The sequence below is a fragment of the Podarcis muralis genome, chromosome Z (assembly GCF_964188315.1).
Source record: "Podarcis muralis chromosome Z, rPodMur119.hap1.1, whole genome shotgun sequence".
Classification (NCBI taxonomy): domain Eukaryota; kingdom Metazoa; phylum Chordata; class Lepidosauria; order Squamata; family Lacertidae; genus Podarcis; species Podarcis muralis.
This window is the reverse complement of record NC_135673.1, coordinates 8,003,601-8,020,240: the sequence shown is the minus strand read 5'-3', so window position 1 is coordinate 8,020,240 and position 16,640 is coordinate 8,003,601. Positions and strand designations below refer to the sequence as shown.

The 16,640-nt window shown below is 44.5% G+C and overlaps 1 long non-coding RNA gene across 1 annotated transcript in view; it reads right to left on the bottom strand.

The window, feature by feature from the left end:
* Positions 1–16,640, bottom strand: part of LOC144326196 (uncharacterized) — a 60,929-nt gene that overhangs the window by 13,927 nt on the left and 30,362 nt on the right. The window contains exons 3-4 of the long non-coding RNA XR_013391392.1: positions 15,206–15,266; positions 14,394–14,440 (exon numbers count right to left, since the gene is read on the bottom strand). This is a non-coding gene — a long non-coding RNA (uncharacterized LOC144326196). The remainder of the gene's footprint in view (positions 1–14,393; positions 14,441–15,205; positions 15,267–16,640) is intronic.

The following is a 16,640-nucleotide window of genomic DNA, read 5'->3' as shown; positions in this document are numbered from 1 at the left end:
CACTGACCTTCCTATTTTGAATTTTTGAAAAGTTTACATCTAATAACAGTTCAGACGGATTATTACTCACACCAGCCTTGTTCACATATTACTGTGCCGCAGAGTCTGCCAGGGTTATTTAACCTTGGTGATTCATCCAGCTCAGATGTATGGTGGAAAGGGGGGGGGGTGTGAAAAGATCCTTTAACCTTTAACTGCATATGACCTTTTACTTTTTACTTTTTTAAAAATGGTTTTGCTCATCAAATAGTGAAAGGAACGTGGAGGAGTAAGTGGGCAAGCAAAAATGTCAATGTGGTTTTATTTGACTATGTTTTCCAAGTGCTAAAACCATAAAGTGGCATTTGGTTGATGCCTAATGTGGAGTCCCATCTTTCCCCCCTAAACATGTTTCTTGATTGGCTGACATAGTTCTACAGAGGAATTAATTATTCCTTTTCTCCTACTTTTCCGCCGCCAGCACCATGGTACTGCCATGCTCAATTCAGAATTTAGTACTGGGGCGAGGGAGAGAACCTATGAGGGAGAGAGATGGGGGAAAGCACCATTCAGAATGCTCCCAAAGTCTGCAAGTTAAATGGCACGTTTAATATAATATTATGCATCATGTGGAGAAAAGGGATAGAGAAGAGTTTTTCTCCCTCTCTCATAACTCGAGAAATTATGGACATCCAATGAAGCTGAATATTAGAAAATTGAAGATTTATCAAAGAAAGTACTGCATAGTTGGAACTTCCTCTCAGGAGTTTCTCACAGGCATCTGGTTGACCACTGTGAGAACAGGATGCTGGACTAGGTGAACCATTGGCCTGATCCAGCACACCCTTCCTACATCCTTAAACTGGAAAAAAATGTGAATCTCACAATAAAATGTTGCAGCTCAGCAAAATGAGTCCTCAGGTTTCTAGCTAACCAGCCATGCTCTCCTCTAGGATATTCCTTTTGCCCTCTCCCTTCCCACACGAGTTTTCTGCCTCTCACCCAGCCAGTTATCATAGTCTTCATTGGACTATTCTGTGTAAAGGGGAGGGGGTTGCTTCTTTGTTTTAGTTTTTGAAATTGTTACTTCCTTAACCACAAGGGATCCCCTGAGCCTGCAGATCATGGGCATAGTGTCCATGGTTGCCACCCTGGGCTGGTGCACAGGAACCAGGGGGATGTACACACACGGGGGGGGGTGTCCCATGCGTGGGGGGCAGGTTGCATCACCGGATAATGCACTCATCCACTGCTGGAGCTCACCGCCTCTGCGCCACTTCTGCCTCTGGGTCAGGCTTGACCCCGGGGGTGGAGCTATAGCCAAGCCCATAGTGGGGCTGCCACACGAGCAATCTGCCTCCACAGCTCCCTCTCGTTCCAGATCCCAGTTTCAGAGAGGGGTGGTAACGCTGCTGCCACTTCTCCATCACTTCCGCCCCTTGGGTCGGGCCTGGCCCGGGAGTTGTGGCTGGCTAGCAGCTGTGCTCTACCCCTCCCCTGCCATCCCAGTCCCGGGTATCTGTTAACTGTCCCTCTGGAGGGGCAGGTGGGGGCTGGCCCATTGAGGCAAGTGGGAGACTTCCCCACCAACCAACCTCTGTCATCAGGCGCAATCAGCAGATACCTCTAAGTCTCCTTATTTAAAACCAGCGCGGGGGGTGGCAGCAGTGCCTGTCCTCTTCCTCCTGCAAATGCCTCATCCACACTTCAGCTTTCCCCACCGCTTTCCCCAGGGAAACCCAATCGTTACCACTGAATTGGAGCACACGTCAATCAGGTTTTCTGTAGATTGCCATTTGCTCTATTTTAGTGCTAAGATTGAGTTTTCTTGGGGAAAGTGGTGGGACAAACAGAAAACTGCTTGGACAAGTGGAAGTGTGGACCAGGAGAGCCGACCTGGGTCCCAGGTTATGGGTGCCTAATGTTGCAGTGTGATGTCATGAAGTCAGCCCCCCCACCCCCACCCCGGCTTCAGAACCTGACTCCCGGTGGCATTGGAAGTCAGGTTCCAAGACCTCGTGAGACCTTGGAAAGCACCTCCAAGGCCTTTAAATACCTAGGAAGTTGCATCGGGGGCCCTGTAGCATGGGTGCTGAGCACCCACAGCAATTTATTGTGGGTGCTCAGGCACCCAGAGCCCCCTATAGTTGGTGCCCCTGGTTTGGCAAGCCCTTAGTCTCAGTTTTGCCCCTTATAGACCACATCAGAGAGGAGTAGGGGGACAAATTAGAATTAGTTGGCTCTGCCCATCATTGGCTCTTGTTGCCATTACTGTTAGCTTCTCTGCTTTCTGCCCCACCACTCCCAATGAGCAGTAGCCAGCACCTCAAAATCCCTGGTGTAGTGGGAATGTCTGAAGGGAAGTTACAAGCATAGTTAGCTGAACACAGCTACAGTCCTCTTTGCCATTGGAAACCCTAAGAAGGGCTATAGAAAGAGTAAATAAACAGCCATCCAAAATTATTATTATTATTATTATTATTATTATTATTATTATTATTAAAATATCTCTCCTGCCCTTCCTCCCCAATGAGCCCATTGTGGCAAACCACAAAGCAGCAAATGAATACAATTTTTTAAAAATAAAATAAACACTTAAAATATTAAGAATGCCAAAAAAATAATTAGTAACACATATCCTCAGTTAGGGATGGAAGGATATGTCACTTTCAGTTATCTTGGTTTCTCGTTTTTCTAAACTTAAAAGTCAGTTCTTCACACTTCACAGCAATTTGTGAATATTTTTTTTTTTTTTAAGTCTCATGGAAGGTCATCAGCATATTAATTTCGGTTAATAGACATATTTCTATATGTAGTGTAGACTAACATGCATGTTTTTGCAAAACAGTTTTTTCATAATGTAATGCATTTTTGTTAGTTATTTTCACTCATTCTTCCATTTTTATACACACTTCTTTTTAACATGTGCATTTTTGTAAACATTAGTTGGAGAACTGCACTGCAAAATTTGGATGAGTGTGGATTTTAAAAGCTAGCTGTATTTTGGTTTGCTTATTTCAGAAAGTGAGGATTTTATGAATTTGTCTTTAAATGAGCAACGAATAGAATTTCTCCTCCACCACTACTCACAGCTAATACCGTATTTTTCGCTGTATAAGACGCACCAGACCATAAGATGCACCTAGTTTTTGGAAGAGGAAGACAAGAAAAAAAATATTCTGAATCCCAGAAGCCAGAACAGCAAGAGGGATCGCTGCGCAGTGAAAGCAGCAATCCCTCTTGCTGTTCGGGCTTCTGGGATAGCTGTGCAGCCTGCATTCGCTCCATAAGACGCACACACATTTCCCCTTACTTTTTAGGAGGGAAAAAGTGAGTCTTATAGAGCAAAAAATACGGTAATTCCAAGGCTGCCAGGAACAGCATCTTTTAACCACCAAAGATTTAACAGTCTTTAGTTCAAGGGGTGGGGACCAAGGGTCCATGTTCCCTCATGGAAAACCTTCTGGGGCTGTATGCCAGCAAAGTCAATGGCAAAATTGTGCAGGGCAATGGACGCAAGTCTTATCTGTACAGGTGGCTACATTCCAGCCACACAAACCCCAGAAGTTTCTACACACACGCACACACCACTCACTACACGCACACAAACACGCACTGGAAATAACTCCCCTTGAATATTGGACAAGCACATCCAAGCAAGCCAGAGGCCATTGACACATTTCAAGGATGCATTCCAGCCAGGCGAGATACACCCAAAGAGTTATGAAGCAGGATCAGTGATGGATGTGGCTTGAGAGAGAGCGAGACGGAGTGCAGATGGAGAGGTCTGCATGCAAAGCAGCTCCTGCATTGCAGAACTATGAACCATGAAAGGGAGATAGATAGATAGATAGATAGATAGATAGAGAGAGAGAGAGAGAGATGTAGTGAAAGGCCAGCTCTTATCAGGCACCTCCAACCCAACAACAGCAGCCATTCCATGTCCCATTCTCCTTATGTGCCACATTTTGTTTGTTTAAGATTGCAAGGTAAAGGGATCCCTGACCATTAGGTCCAGTTGTGACCGACTCTGGGGTTGCGGCGCTCATCTCGCCTTATTGGCTGAGGGAGCCAGCGTCATGTGGCCAGCATGACTAAGCCGCTTCTGATGAGCCAGAGCAGCGCACGGAAACGCTGTTTACCTTCCCGCCGGAGTGGTACGTATTTATCTACTTGCACTTTGACGTGCTTTCAAACTGCTAGGTTGGCAGGAGCTGGGACCAAACAATGGGAGCTCACCCTGTCGCGGGGATTCGAACCACTGACCTTCTGATCGGCAAGTCCTAGGCTCTGTGGTTTAACCCACAGCGCCACCCGCATCCTTTAAGATTGCAAACCTGCATATTATTTTAATTTGTTGTATCCAAGCCACTCTGGAAGCCTTTTTGGCTGAAAAGTGGTGTATCAATGACACACACACAGTATTATTACTACTGCTACTACATTCAGAGAAAGGAGTTGAGATCAGGAGGGGAAAGGGTTTAATTAAACAAAACAGGGCTGTCCTAAGGGAAGGTGATATTAGACAAACAGGTTGTGAACAGAAAGCTGGCATGCTCTGGAGAAGTTGGGGCGCTGGGATAGCCAGGACAGTCGTGCTCCAACCAAGAAGCTTGATCTTGTTGTGCCTCTTTCTCTCTTTTCCCCCTCAACGGTTCATGAAAAGAGGGGGGGGGGGAGAAAGAAAAAAAAGCCAAAAAAGCTGGCTTTTTCAAATCTGACTCCAGCTATGCAGGTGGCAAAGCAAGTAGCATAAAGCAGAACTTGTCAGGCGCAGGAATCCAAGCCTCCATGGTGAGCAAATCCCAGAAAGCACACAGAGGAAAAACAAAACAAAAACAAGATACTGAAACCAGACTCCCACTTCTGGGACCAGATCAAAAACAGCTCAAAGCCCCAAAGATTCACATAAGCTCAAGTCAAATTACTTTACTATGTTGCATGTTTCTTGAGGCAAAACCGTTTACTTTGGAATTGACACACACACACACACACACACACACACACACACACACACTGCTTGCTGGACGTCCAAAGCTCTCTAATAACTTGCAGGAGAGTTCAGGAAAGCTGCCTCAGAAAAACAGATGGGTATCAAGGGGCGCCACCAAGGGCTCCGGATTCTTCATCATACTGCACACAGTATGGGATGTGGTGAGATGGTCAGAATGGATACAGGAAGGTGAAGCTCAAAGGGTCACCCACATGGCCTCTGAATGGGTCTTGGAGCTGTCTGACAACAAATCCTGGGAGCATTTCTGCTATAGATCATGGGCTAGGAACTGAGGGAGGGAGGCAGTTTTTCATATTTTTTGTGTGCACTGTGAGGGCAGGTAGTTCCAGATCCAGATCAGGGCCTACCAACGTGTTGCCTGTGGACACAATGCAAACCTTGAGGTCTTCCCCTCGTGTCCACAAACCTTCTCAGCCCCACTTGGGTTATGAGGTGGTGAGGCTGGTTCCATTTTTCTCCCTTGGAAAGTGCACACAGCTGATGGGGGAACCTGTGCCCTCTCGATGTTGCTGACCTAAAAGCCCCATCAATCTCAGGCAAAGCCATTGGTCAGGAATGCTGGGAGTTGTCATTCAGCGATATCTGGAAGCCCCCAGATCCCCCATCCCTAGTCTATTGGGGTGGAGGAAGCTTGGGCAGAGGAAGCACCATATGACAAGCCAAGGTCTTTGTCTATTTAGCCCAATAAGGGCAATGACAGGCCTAGACAACATCTTGAGAAGTAGAGACGTCACCTTGCCAACAAAGGTCCGTATAGTTAAAGCCATGGTTTTCCCAGTAGCGATGTGTGGAAGTGAGAGCTGGACCATAAAGAAGGCTGATCGCCGAAGAATTGATGCTTTTGAATTATGGTGCTGGAGGAGACTCTTGAGAGTCCCATGGACTGCAAGAAGATCAAACGTATCCATTCTTAAGGAAATCAGCCCTGAGTGCTCACTGGAAGGACAGATCGTGAAGCTGAGGCTCCAGTACTTTGGCCACCTCATGAGAAGAGAAGACTCCCTGGAGAAGACACTGATGCTGGGAAAGATGGAGGGCACAAGGAGAAGGGGGCGACAGAGGACGAGATGGTTGGATAGTGTTTTCGAGGTTACCAGCATGAGTTTGACCAAGCTGCGGGAGGTAGTGGAGGACAGAGGTGCCTGGCGTGCTCTGGTCCATGGGGTCACGAAGAGTCGGACACGACTAAACGACTAAACAACAACAACAACATTGTCTACACCAAAGATGGAAAATCTGTGGCCCTCCAAAATTTTGTTGGGAGTCCAATGACCAACCACCCTAACAAACATGACTAATGGTCAGGAATGATGGGGGTTGTAGTCCAGTAAAAGTCTGTCAAGGAAATTTGGATGATCACACACACCCTTTAGGTGTTGAGAATATCTTCTTATGGATGTGTTTAATTTACATGTGTCCTGGAGCTTTTTCTTTCAGCCCTGCCCCATGTATCTAGACATTGCTTTTTGGCTGTGGAGCACTTGATGATAAATTCATGCACCAGGAGATGAAAGACCAAGCACCATGGCTCAGTGGTAGAGCACAGGCTTTGTAAGCAACAGGTCCAAGGTTCAATCTCCAAGATCCCCAGGTAGGACTTGGGAAACCCTTCCTGAAACCCTGGAGAGCTGTTGCAAGTCAGTGTAGACAATCCTGAGCCAGGTAAACCACTTCTGACTCAGTGTAAGAGGAAATATGAGCACCATCTTTAATGATCTGAAAAGCTGTCACACGGAAGGTGGAGCAAACTTGTATTCTGCTGCTCCAGAGAGTGGGACCCAACTAACAGATTCAAAATACAAGAAATGAGATTTGGACTAAACATTAGGAAAACCTTCTGACATTAGGTGGTTGTCAGAGACCGTGCTGGGGAGGGCTGCTTGGAGGAGGAGTGGTGGGAGCCTCCCCTTCTCCTTCCCCCTGCTCCTGATCAGGATCTTGAATCTTCCCAAGAGCAGGAGGACAGTATAGATTTGGAAGAGTGGTTTGCAGAGGGACATAGGCAGAAGCTGGGAAATACTGGATGGGGAACAGCTAGGAGAAGAAACACTGGGAGAGAGAGGGTTAACAGATTCACCCCTGAGGTCACTTCCAATTCTATGATTCTAGGCCATTGCAGATTCCAAGCTTCAGAAGCCAGTAGAGAATCTGTTGCAGAAGAAATGAGCCAGAGAGAAGCATTCAACAATGTGCATCAGAAGTGTCTGTATAGGGTTGGGATCTTCAGTTGTTATCTCTCAGCTTAACCTACTTGGCAGGGTTGTTGTGGAAGGGGGGAATTGGAGGCCAAGCATTTGTGGAATGCAAAACATTTGCATTGGCTAGTCAACTAGGAAGTTGCAATTTATATTTAATAAAAAGTTAAAATGTCCAGAAATAGATAACCATGTGTGGAAGAAAGCCATATAAATATAATTATTTTAGATGTATGGAAAGCACAGCACTTCTGTTCTGAATTTGCTCACTGGGAAGTTTTGATTTGCTCACTGGGAAAGGATGCTGGTTGCTTAGGTCTAAAAGAGTTAAAGAATATTGGCCTCCAGGTGGGGTAGACAACCTGCATCCTTCCAGGTATTGTGAGACTCCAGCTCCCATCAGCCACCAGCCAGCATGGCCAATGGTTGGGGATGATGGGAAGTGTAGTCCAGCAACATCTGGAGTGCCACAGGTCCCCAGTCCCTGTAATAAAGCATTATGGAATGGCATGATGGCCACACTGCTATGGCTATTCTTGGCTGCTGAAAGTGACTGAGAACATTACAGTAAAGAGAGTGGATAAACAAATGCATTTGCCACTGCCTTTAATGGTTGCTGCCATCCAGAGCCAACCCAATACATTTTGTTGCCTGAGGCAAACCAGAAAATGGCACCCCTTGGGAATTGTAGTTTGTTAAGTGCCAGCTTACTTGATTTCCTGCATTCCTGGGGGGGGGGGTGTCCCAGAAAGGAGGACAGTGATCTGGCTTAGTATAAGGCAGCTTCCTATGTTCATAAGGTTGTCCTCTACTATTTACTTACAAGAAAGTCCCATTAAGCTGGATTTCTAGCAACTGTAATTAAACATTTATTCCATTTACAATCATCAGCCCATTTTATTGCTTCCTGATGAACATGGGAGGAGGATAGTCCGTGGGATATTAATTGCCCCTTGAATAGTGATTGCCCCGTTGTCAGTTCCTATTCCTGTGGTTTTAATTACTCCCCCCCCCCCGCTTTTATTTTTGTACTGAAATTCCACTATTTTTCTATTGAAGTTTTTTGTTTTTTTAAGGGAAGGAAATTATTAGTGAAACGATTCTTCCCCCTGCCATGGGAACAGAAACTTGGGACCGTGGAAAGACATTGACACAATTTAGAGAGACTACTCAAGTGGCAATTAATTGCTTCAGCAATGATTACAGGAAGCCATAACCAGGGCTAGTGAGGAATGTGGCCTGCAGAGAGTCCTGAGAATCAGATAGGACTGAGGTTGCCCACCTTGGCTAGATCCCCATGCCATTAAAGGCAACATTTCTTGAAATGGCTTAAACAGGCACACAATCAGAATGAATGGAGTAACCTTTCAATAATGTTTAGTCTTCCCTGAGAATGTATCCGCTGCCGGAGTGTGTGTCTTACATCAATGCTATTAATAGTTTCCAAGGAATTTGGGATGCCTCCGACAAGACAACTGAGAAGATGAAGGACAGTGACTGAGGACATAGGGTCAAATAGGTGGCGGTAATGACAAAACATTATTTCAAGACAGAGGAGCAGAACTCCACAATAACAACAGTACTGAACTGGTGCCAGAAAGGAAAGAAGAAGCCAATGGGCACTCCATCATTCAGCTTATGATGATCAGACTATCCCAGCTGGACTCATTCATCCAAGGATAAGGATTCAACAGATTTAATGGTGAACCTGCCTGATTCTCACTTTCCGAATGATAAGCAAACTGAAACACAAACATCCTTCAAAATTCACAGTTCTCCAGATTTTGTAAGGCAATTTTTCGGCCGAGTGTTGTGTACAAAATGCATATACATTTGGCTAAAGTGTCCATAAAAGCATTTATTCGTGGAAACAATCCATGTTTTAGGGGAAATGGTTTGTCATGTCTATATTAGACAATATTGCATACAAGCAAGTCTATGTAGTGACAGAACCAGTTTATGGAGAGGGAGGGAGGGAGATTTGTGGAGAGGTGTTGGGATCCACTTAGCCATGAAACTCATTGGGTGATGATGGGCCAATAACTGCCTCTCAGCCTAACCTAGTGGTTGTGGGGATCAAATGTATCCCACCTTGGGTTTTGGGGAGGAAGGATGGAGTATAAATGGATGAAAAAGAAAGAAAGGCCATCACTATACCTTGTGGGAGTGAATTCCCACAATAGCTTAACCCAATGGCAGGGTGGGAGGAGAGGTGTTTGTCTCAGAGGCTAAAAAAGCCATCATCTTCTTTCCAAGGCACATCTCCACTAAAAACACAGAAGTTTAGAGTATGAAGGTACCCCAATGGCCATCTAGTCCAACCCAATGTGATGCAGGAACTGCTGCCAAAGGAAGATATTATAATTATGTTTTGATGCTCTGAAGATGAAGGAAATACAGCCAATAGCTATGAATTAATAATGAGTGAACTCACTATTTAAAATTAAAAACAACAACAACGTATCAGATTATATTCAAGTCCAGTTCTGAAATGGAGCCTCTCATCAGGGGTCCAGGGTACCTGTCATTTACAATAGACATCCTGGAGAACTATGTTTCTCAGGTTCTCTTTGGAAGGATTTTAGCTACCAGGGATGAAAGGGCACCAGTGTGGTTTCTGATATGAGAATTTTAAAAAGGATCAGCACTCCTTTTGCAATGCTGTCAGATCATTTTGAGAAGAACAGGTATTTATTTTGAAAATTGTAACTGTGAATGTTGTCACTATTGTTTGTCTGTTTCTAAAACCATTTAGGCTAGCAGTCAGTATAATGTCTTGTGTCAATGAATTCTGTAGGTTAACAGGGCTTTGCATGAATTATACTAGTGGTGGTCTTCTGGGGGCACTTGAGTGAAATCAGAACTTTTCAGCAGCACTATAACTCAGAGAAAATATCATTCTGAGTCACAGGAAATGTAAATGCACTTGGGGTGTGTATTTGTAGAAAATAGCATTCTCTTTTCCAGCTCACAATATGAACTTGGCATTAGTTTCCTTTGAAATACGGTTGCCCTTAATTAATATTATGATGATCCACCTGGCATTTTGCTAGCTCAACAGTATGTGCATCTCCATCTTGGGCCAGTTGCCCATTCAACACTCTGATAAATAAGATTTAAAGGCTCGAGGATGGGGAAAGGGGAAGCATCCAGAACTCTCCAGAGATTCAGCTACCTCACCACTCTATTCTCACCATCAGGCTATGGAGAAATGCAAAGTTGGCAACTTTGCTGAATCTCTGTCTCTTCTTCCCTGAGCTTTCAGTGTTGGAGAAGGTGAAATGCTTAATATTTTCTTCCTTTAAGAAGATAAGAGTCTGCTGGATCACGGCAATGGGGTTCAGTGAGTCCAGTATCCTGTTCTCACGGTCGCCAACCAAAAGTCTCTGGAAAACCTGCAAGCAAGACCTGAGCTCAAGAGTACTCTTCTCTCCTGTGGTTTCCAGCAACTGCTAATGAGGAGCATTGCTGCCTCTGATTGTAGAACAGAGCAGAGCCTTCGTGGCTGGTAGAGATGGATAGCCTTATCCTCAATGAAGATGATTAAAAGCCAAAGGAGGGGTTGGGAAGGGAGAGTATTTTGTGTTTATAATCTTGTGTTTTTGTCTTGAAAACTGCTCTGAGATTTGCTGATGAAGAGCGGTATACAAATTATTATTATTATTATTATTATTATTATTATTATTATTACTATTATTATTATTTGTTTATTCTGCTGCTGAAACCAAATCCAAAGTCAATAATTTGGGTGGAGGGAGAGAACTGTTAGAGTTCCTGCCAAGAGAGCATATCATGTTAATTAACTGAAATGTCTTCCCTACCTTTGTCAACCTGGGAGATGACGGGCAGTAGCTCAGTGGTAGACTGTCTGCTTTGCATGTAGAAGTGCCCAGGTTTACTCTCATCTGAAATCTTGAAGACCTGTTGCCAATCAGTGTAAAAGATACTGAGCTGGATGAACCAATAGACTGACTCAGCATAAGATAGCAGGTGCACCAACTTGTCCCCCACATTGAGTGGGGTTGGTGTCACGTGGTGTCATATACACAAAGACATGTGCTGGGTGCCAGGGGGGCCATTGCCCCAGCATGCCTCTGAAGACAGTTTAGAAACTTCAGCTGGTGCAGAATTTCGTGGCCAGGTTGCTCACTGGAGCAAGATGGTTTGAGCCTATTGCACCAATCCTGGCCCGACTGCACTGGCTACCGATTAGCTTGTAGGCCCAATTCAAAGTGCTGGTTTGACCTATAAAGCCTTAAACAGCTCAGGACTGCAATACCTCAAGGACTGCCTCTCACCATATGAACCTACCTGGACCCTGAGATCATCTTCCAAGGCCCTCCTTTGTGTTCCTCCACCTTGAGAGGTCCGGAGGGTGGCAACACGAGAACAGGCCTTCTCTGCAGTGGCTCCCCATCTATGGAATGCTCTCCCCAGGGAAGTTTGCCTGGCGCCTTCATTATACACCTTTTGGCACCAGGCAAAACATTCCTCTTTAACCAGGCATTTAGCTGATCTTATGTTGGATGTCAATCCAACACCCTTTTAGAATGTGGTTCTTTGGGGGGGAATGATTGGCTTATTGTTTTTGGTTTGATTTTATATGTTGTGGTCATATTTGTGAACTGCCTTGAGACCTCTGTGTATAGGGCAATGTATAAATTGAATGAATGAATTATGCAATCAAGCGGGGACATGAACCAGCAACCCCCCCCCCCAAGATCTCCATTGCACCCTGCTGGTGGCAGGAGCTAGAGAGCATGGAGGTTAAAAATCATCCTGCCCCTACCCAGCACGTGAGCAGTCGCCCATCGGCGGTGGAGGATGGGGAGCATCGAAGGCATGTTTGTAGGTGAGAGACCAGGTTCTTCTCAATATTAGGAGGGCTTGGCCCCCTCCCCACAAATAATGAGGTGGCTGTGCCCCTGTAAGATAGCTTCCTATATTTATAAGGTGAAAAGTTATGGGGCAATTTTGCTGACTGGGTGAGGGGACACCAACTGTAGGCCAAACTTAACAGCAGATATAATCACATCCCCAGATGCTGAGTGTTTGCTTTTTATTTTTGCCTATTTGTCTTCAGATTTCATGAGGGCTATTTATGCCGGCAAAACGTGTAAAATTACTCAATAATGCATGTCTAATCTGTTTGTCATTCCCATGTGGATAGACCTCTGCTCTGATGCACTGAAACTACATTTTTGCCATTAAAAACTAACATGGGACGTGGGTGGCTCTGTGGGTTAAACCACAGAGCCTAGGACTTGCCAATCAGAAGGTTGGCGGTTTGAATCCCCGCGACGGGGTGAGCTCCTGTTGCTCAGTCCCTGCTCCTGCCAACCTAGCAGTTCGAAAGCACATCAAAGTGCAAGTAGATAAATAGGTACCGCTTTGGCAGAAAGGTAAATGGCATTTCCGTGCACTGCTCTGGTTCGCCAGAAGCAGCTTAGTCATGCTGGCCACATGACCCGGAAGCTGTACGCCGGCTCCCTTGACCAATAAGGCGAGATGAACGCTACAACCCCAGAGTCGGCCACGACTGGACCTAATGGTCAGGGGTCCCTTTACCTAATCTGTTTGTCATTCCCATGTGGATAGACCTCTGCTCTGATGCACTGAGACTACATTTTTGCCATTAAAAACTAACATGGTTATAAGTTAACACCTATGGTTTGTACCTGTGCAGTTCATACTACTGTCATGACTTTGCAGATACTGTACAGTTGAGCTGCATACACAGATGCTGCCGACAACTCTTCAGTTACTAACTGTTTATCTAGCCTAGGGATGGGAAAAACTCAGCCCTTCAGATTCCCCATCTCTGTGCTAAAAGTTGTGTCACATGTAGGGATTCAAATCATTTTGCATTTAATTGTGAGCCTACCTAGTTTCCACTTTCCAAAACTAACCGAAATCTACCATCCTTCAAAATTTGCACTTCTCCCAATTTGCAACACAGTTCTCCAGCTAAGTAACATGCAAGACAAATGCACAGACTAGGTTTAAATGTGTATAAATGCATATATTAGTGATAATAATGCTTTGCAGTATTAGGCAACATGGTACACAAAAATGCATACATTAGGAACAGCTTGCACTGAAATGCTGGTGAATTTTCATGAGGACTTTATAAAGAAAAGAAAAGAAATACAAACAAATGTGGAAATGTGGGGAGCTGAATTTAAGATTATAGAAATGAAAAACTGAGAGAAACATGAATTTTTTGATGTGGGAAAACCAGTCTGTTTAATTTTCTGCTTGATATGCACTCATTAAAGAATGGGCACCCCCCTCCACATACACAAACACTACCAAAGAATGATGGAAAAAATAAGAATGATGAGCAGAATCCTAAAAAAAATATGCTGGAATCAAGCCAGAGTTTGGTTTGGCTGAAGGAAAGGGACTTGTGTGTGTGTGTTTGTATTGGTTCCTCACTGTGTGTTTGAACCATGGCCTATTGTTGTCTGAGATGTGTCTAGTGGCAACATAAAATGCCCCAGACTACAGACTGTTTGAACACGAATTCAGTCCTAGGGAGAGAACCTAAAGCACCTCTGTGATGGAGCTGGTGGATTTCTTTTAATGATCCCTCTGGAGCTGTTGAGATACATCCTGGGAAAATGGATTTAGAGACTTCTAGGAAAGCAGAGGTTGACCCCGTGCTGACCTTTCCATATCAATGAGGAGTCGGAGGCTCTTAAATCCCTGCAGTTTGCTGCTGCCTCGACACAGGTGCGTTCAATCTGTGAGCTGTATGAAATTTTTCATTGAAGGAAAGTCTCTGCTTTTTATTCCCACCCCCCACCCTCACTTTAAACTTGCTCTCTCAGCTAATGTTTTCCAAATGCCACTCACATCCCCGATTCCCCCATCCAGTGATAGGATGTGCAAACCACAGCTGTTGCTGAAGCCTCAACTTGCTTTGTGATTATATGACGGTTAAACTATATTTCGTGATTATCTGCTGGTCAGGCAATTGGGCGCATGTGCTCTGTTCATTTGGCATAGCTGCAGTAAGAAGCTTGTTTGCTCAGTAAAATTCATGGAGATGAGAGCCATAACTCAGCAAGATAGCATGTGTTTTGCATGCAAAAGGTCCCAGGTAAGGTTGGGAGAGAAATTCAATTTAGTACACATTTAAAGCGAAATCTATCAAATTTCCACTTACCAAAACACAGCCATCCTTTGAAATTCACACTTACCTGAATTTTGTGGTGCATTTCTCCAAACAATGTCTACCAAAATGTGTCTGTTAAGAGAAAGAGTGGATAAAAATGAGGATGATAGTGAAAATAACACACACACACACACACACACACACACACACAAGTGCATTGTAATAGGGAGAATTGCTTGCAATAATAGGTACCTTAGTCCACACTAGGTATAAAAATGTGGTTATTTTGGAGAAATTGGCACTAAAATGCTTATTAATTTCACGAGGTTTCTTTTTTAAAAAAAGAAAAACAGAACAAAGAAAAATTATCACAAGCTGCTACAGAAATGTTGGGAACAGAATTTAAGATGAATTTTAAGCATAGGAAAATGAGAACCAAAATGGACAGTTTCTTCCTCCCTCCCTACTTCTCAGTCATAAGTTAGTGGTGGGTAAACATAACAATGTATGACTATTGCACCATGCAAAAATCAAAAGTATCCACACACACACACACACACACACACACACACACACACCTGCCCATCCTCCTTCCAGGCATGCAGGATGCATTATCACAGTTCAATAGCCCAGTCAGGCCAAAGCACTTGAGGAGGGGGTGATCTGGGGAAGACCCCCCCCCACTCCCACGAGAGCCAAATGAAGGGTGTTGGAGGGCTGCATTTAGCCCCCAGGTGTGAGGTTCCTCACCCTTATCTATTATTTATTAGAGAGCCAGTGTGGCATAGTGGTTAGAGTGTTGGACTAGGACCCGGGAGATCAGGGTTCAAATTCCTCCTCATCCGGGAAACTCTTTGGGTGATCTTGGGCCATTCACAGTCTCATAGCCTAACCTACCTTACAGGGCTGTGAGGATGAACTGAAGAGGAAAAGAGCCTTGTATTCCACCTTGAGCTTCCTGGAGAACAAGTGGAATATAAATGACATACAGCAATGAAAACAATAAATAAATCTAGATGTGTCAATGCTGTAAGACAGATAACAATACAGTGGTACCTCAGGTTACATACGCTTCAAGTTACATACGCTTCAGGTTACAGACTCCACTAACCCAGAAATAGTGCTTCAGGTTAAGAACTTTGCTTCAGGATAAGAACAGAAATCGGGCTCTGGGGGCACGGCGGCAGCAAGAGGCCCCATTAGCTAAAGTGGTGCTTCGGATTAAGAACAGTTTCAGGTTAAGAACGGACCTCCGGAACGAATTAAGTACTTAACCCGAGGTACCACTGTAACAATAATTTATTTATACCCTGCTCATCTGGCTGGATTTCCCCAGACATTCTGGGCGGCTCCCAACAGAATATTAAAAATACAGTAAAACATCAAAGATTAAAAACTTCCCTAAACAGGGCTACCTTAAGATGTCTTCTAAAAGTCAGATAGTTGTTAATCTCCTTGACATCTGAAAGGAGGGCATTCCACAGAGTGGGTGCCACTACCAAGAAGGCCCTCTGCCTGGTTCCCTGTAACCTCACTTCTTGCATTGAGGGAACCGCCAGAAGTCCCTCGGAGGAGGACGTCAGTGTCCAGGCCAAATGATGGGGGTGGAGATGCTCCTTCTGTATTCTATATTCCATGAATGTGGGGATGTGGTGAGGTCACACATGTGCTGGCTCCAGCTCTAAACTACAGGTATTCATTGGAAGGTCATTCAGAACATATGCACATAGAAAAGTATGCACAGAGACTCTGCTTAGGGAGGGAACCTTGAAAAATTAAGCATCTCTACTTTCATAGAGTGGTGGATCTGCTGAGAAACTGGTTTGCATGTGCAAATATAATGAAAATATGTGACAGGGTCCTTTGTCCTGAGCCCCTTATGTATTTAACATTTACTTCGTGGTCAATGGGAAGAGTATGTGTGGTTGCCACCTAATGTTGCTTGAAAGGTAATTTGTAGCAAACTCTGCTTGAGAAGTTAAAAATCCCGAATTTGCAGCACCAAATACTGTTTCCCATGGTAGTAGTATAACATCAGCTTTACATGCATCTCCAGCTAGGGCTGAGAAAGATTCCCTCTTTGAATCCCAAGAGAGCTGCTGCCAACCAGTGTAGAAAATACTGAGCTATATGGGCCAATGGTCTGACTCCATATAAGATATTTCTTATGCCCATAGGAGCCTTTCTCTGTAATGTTCTAGCTATGTGCAAAACCTCATGCACACATCTGCAAAGTGGCATGTGAAAATAACGTCTTATCTCAAAAATATTGTTGACACCAGGATTGCTTTTGATGCACATTGATAAAATGGTGGGGAAATGCAAACGAATG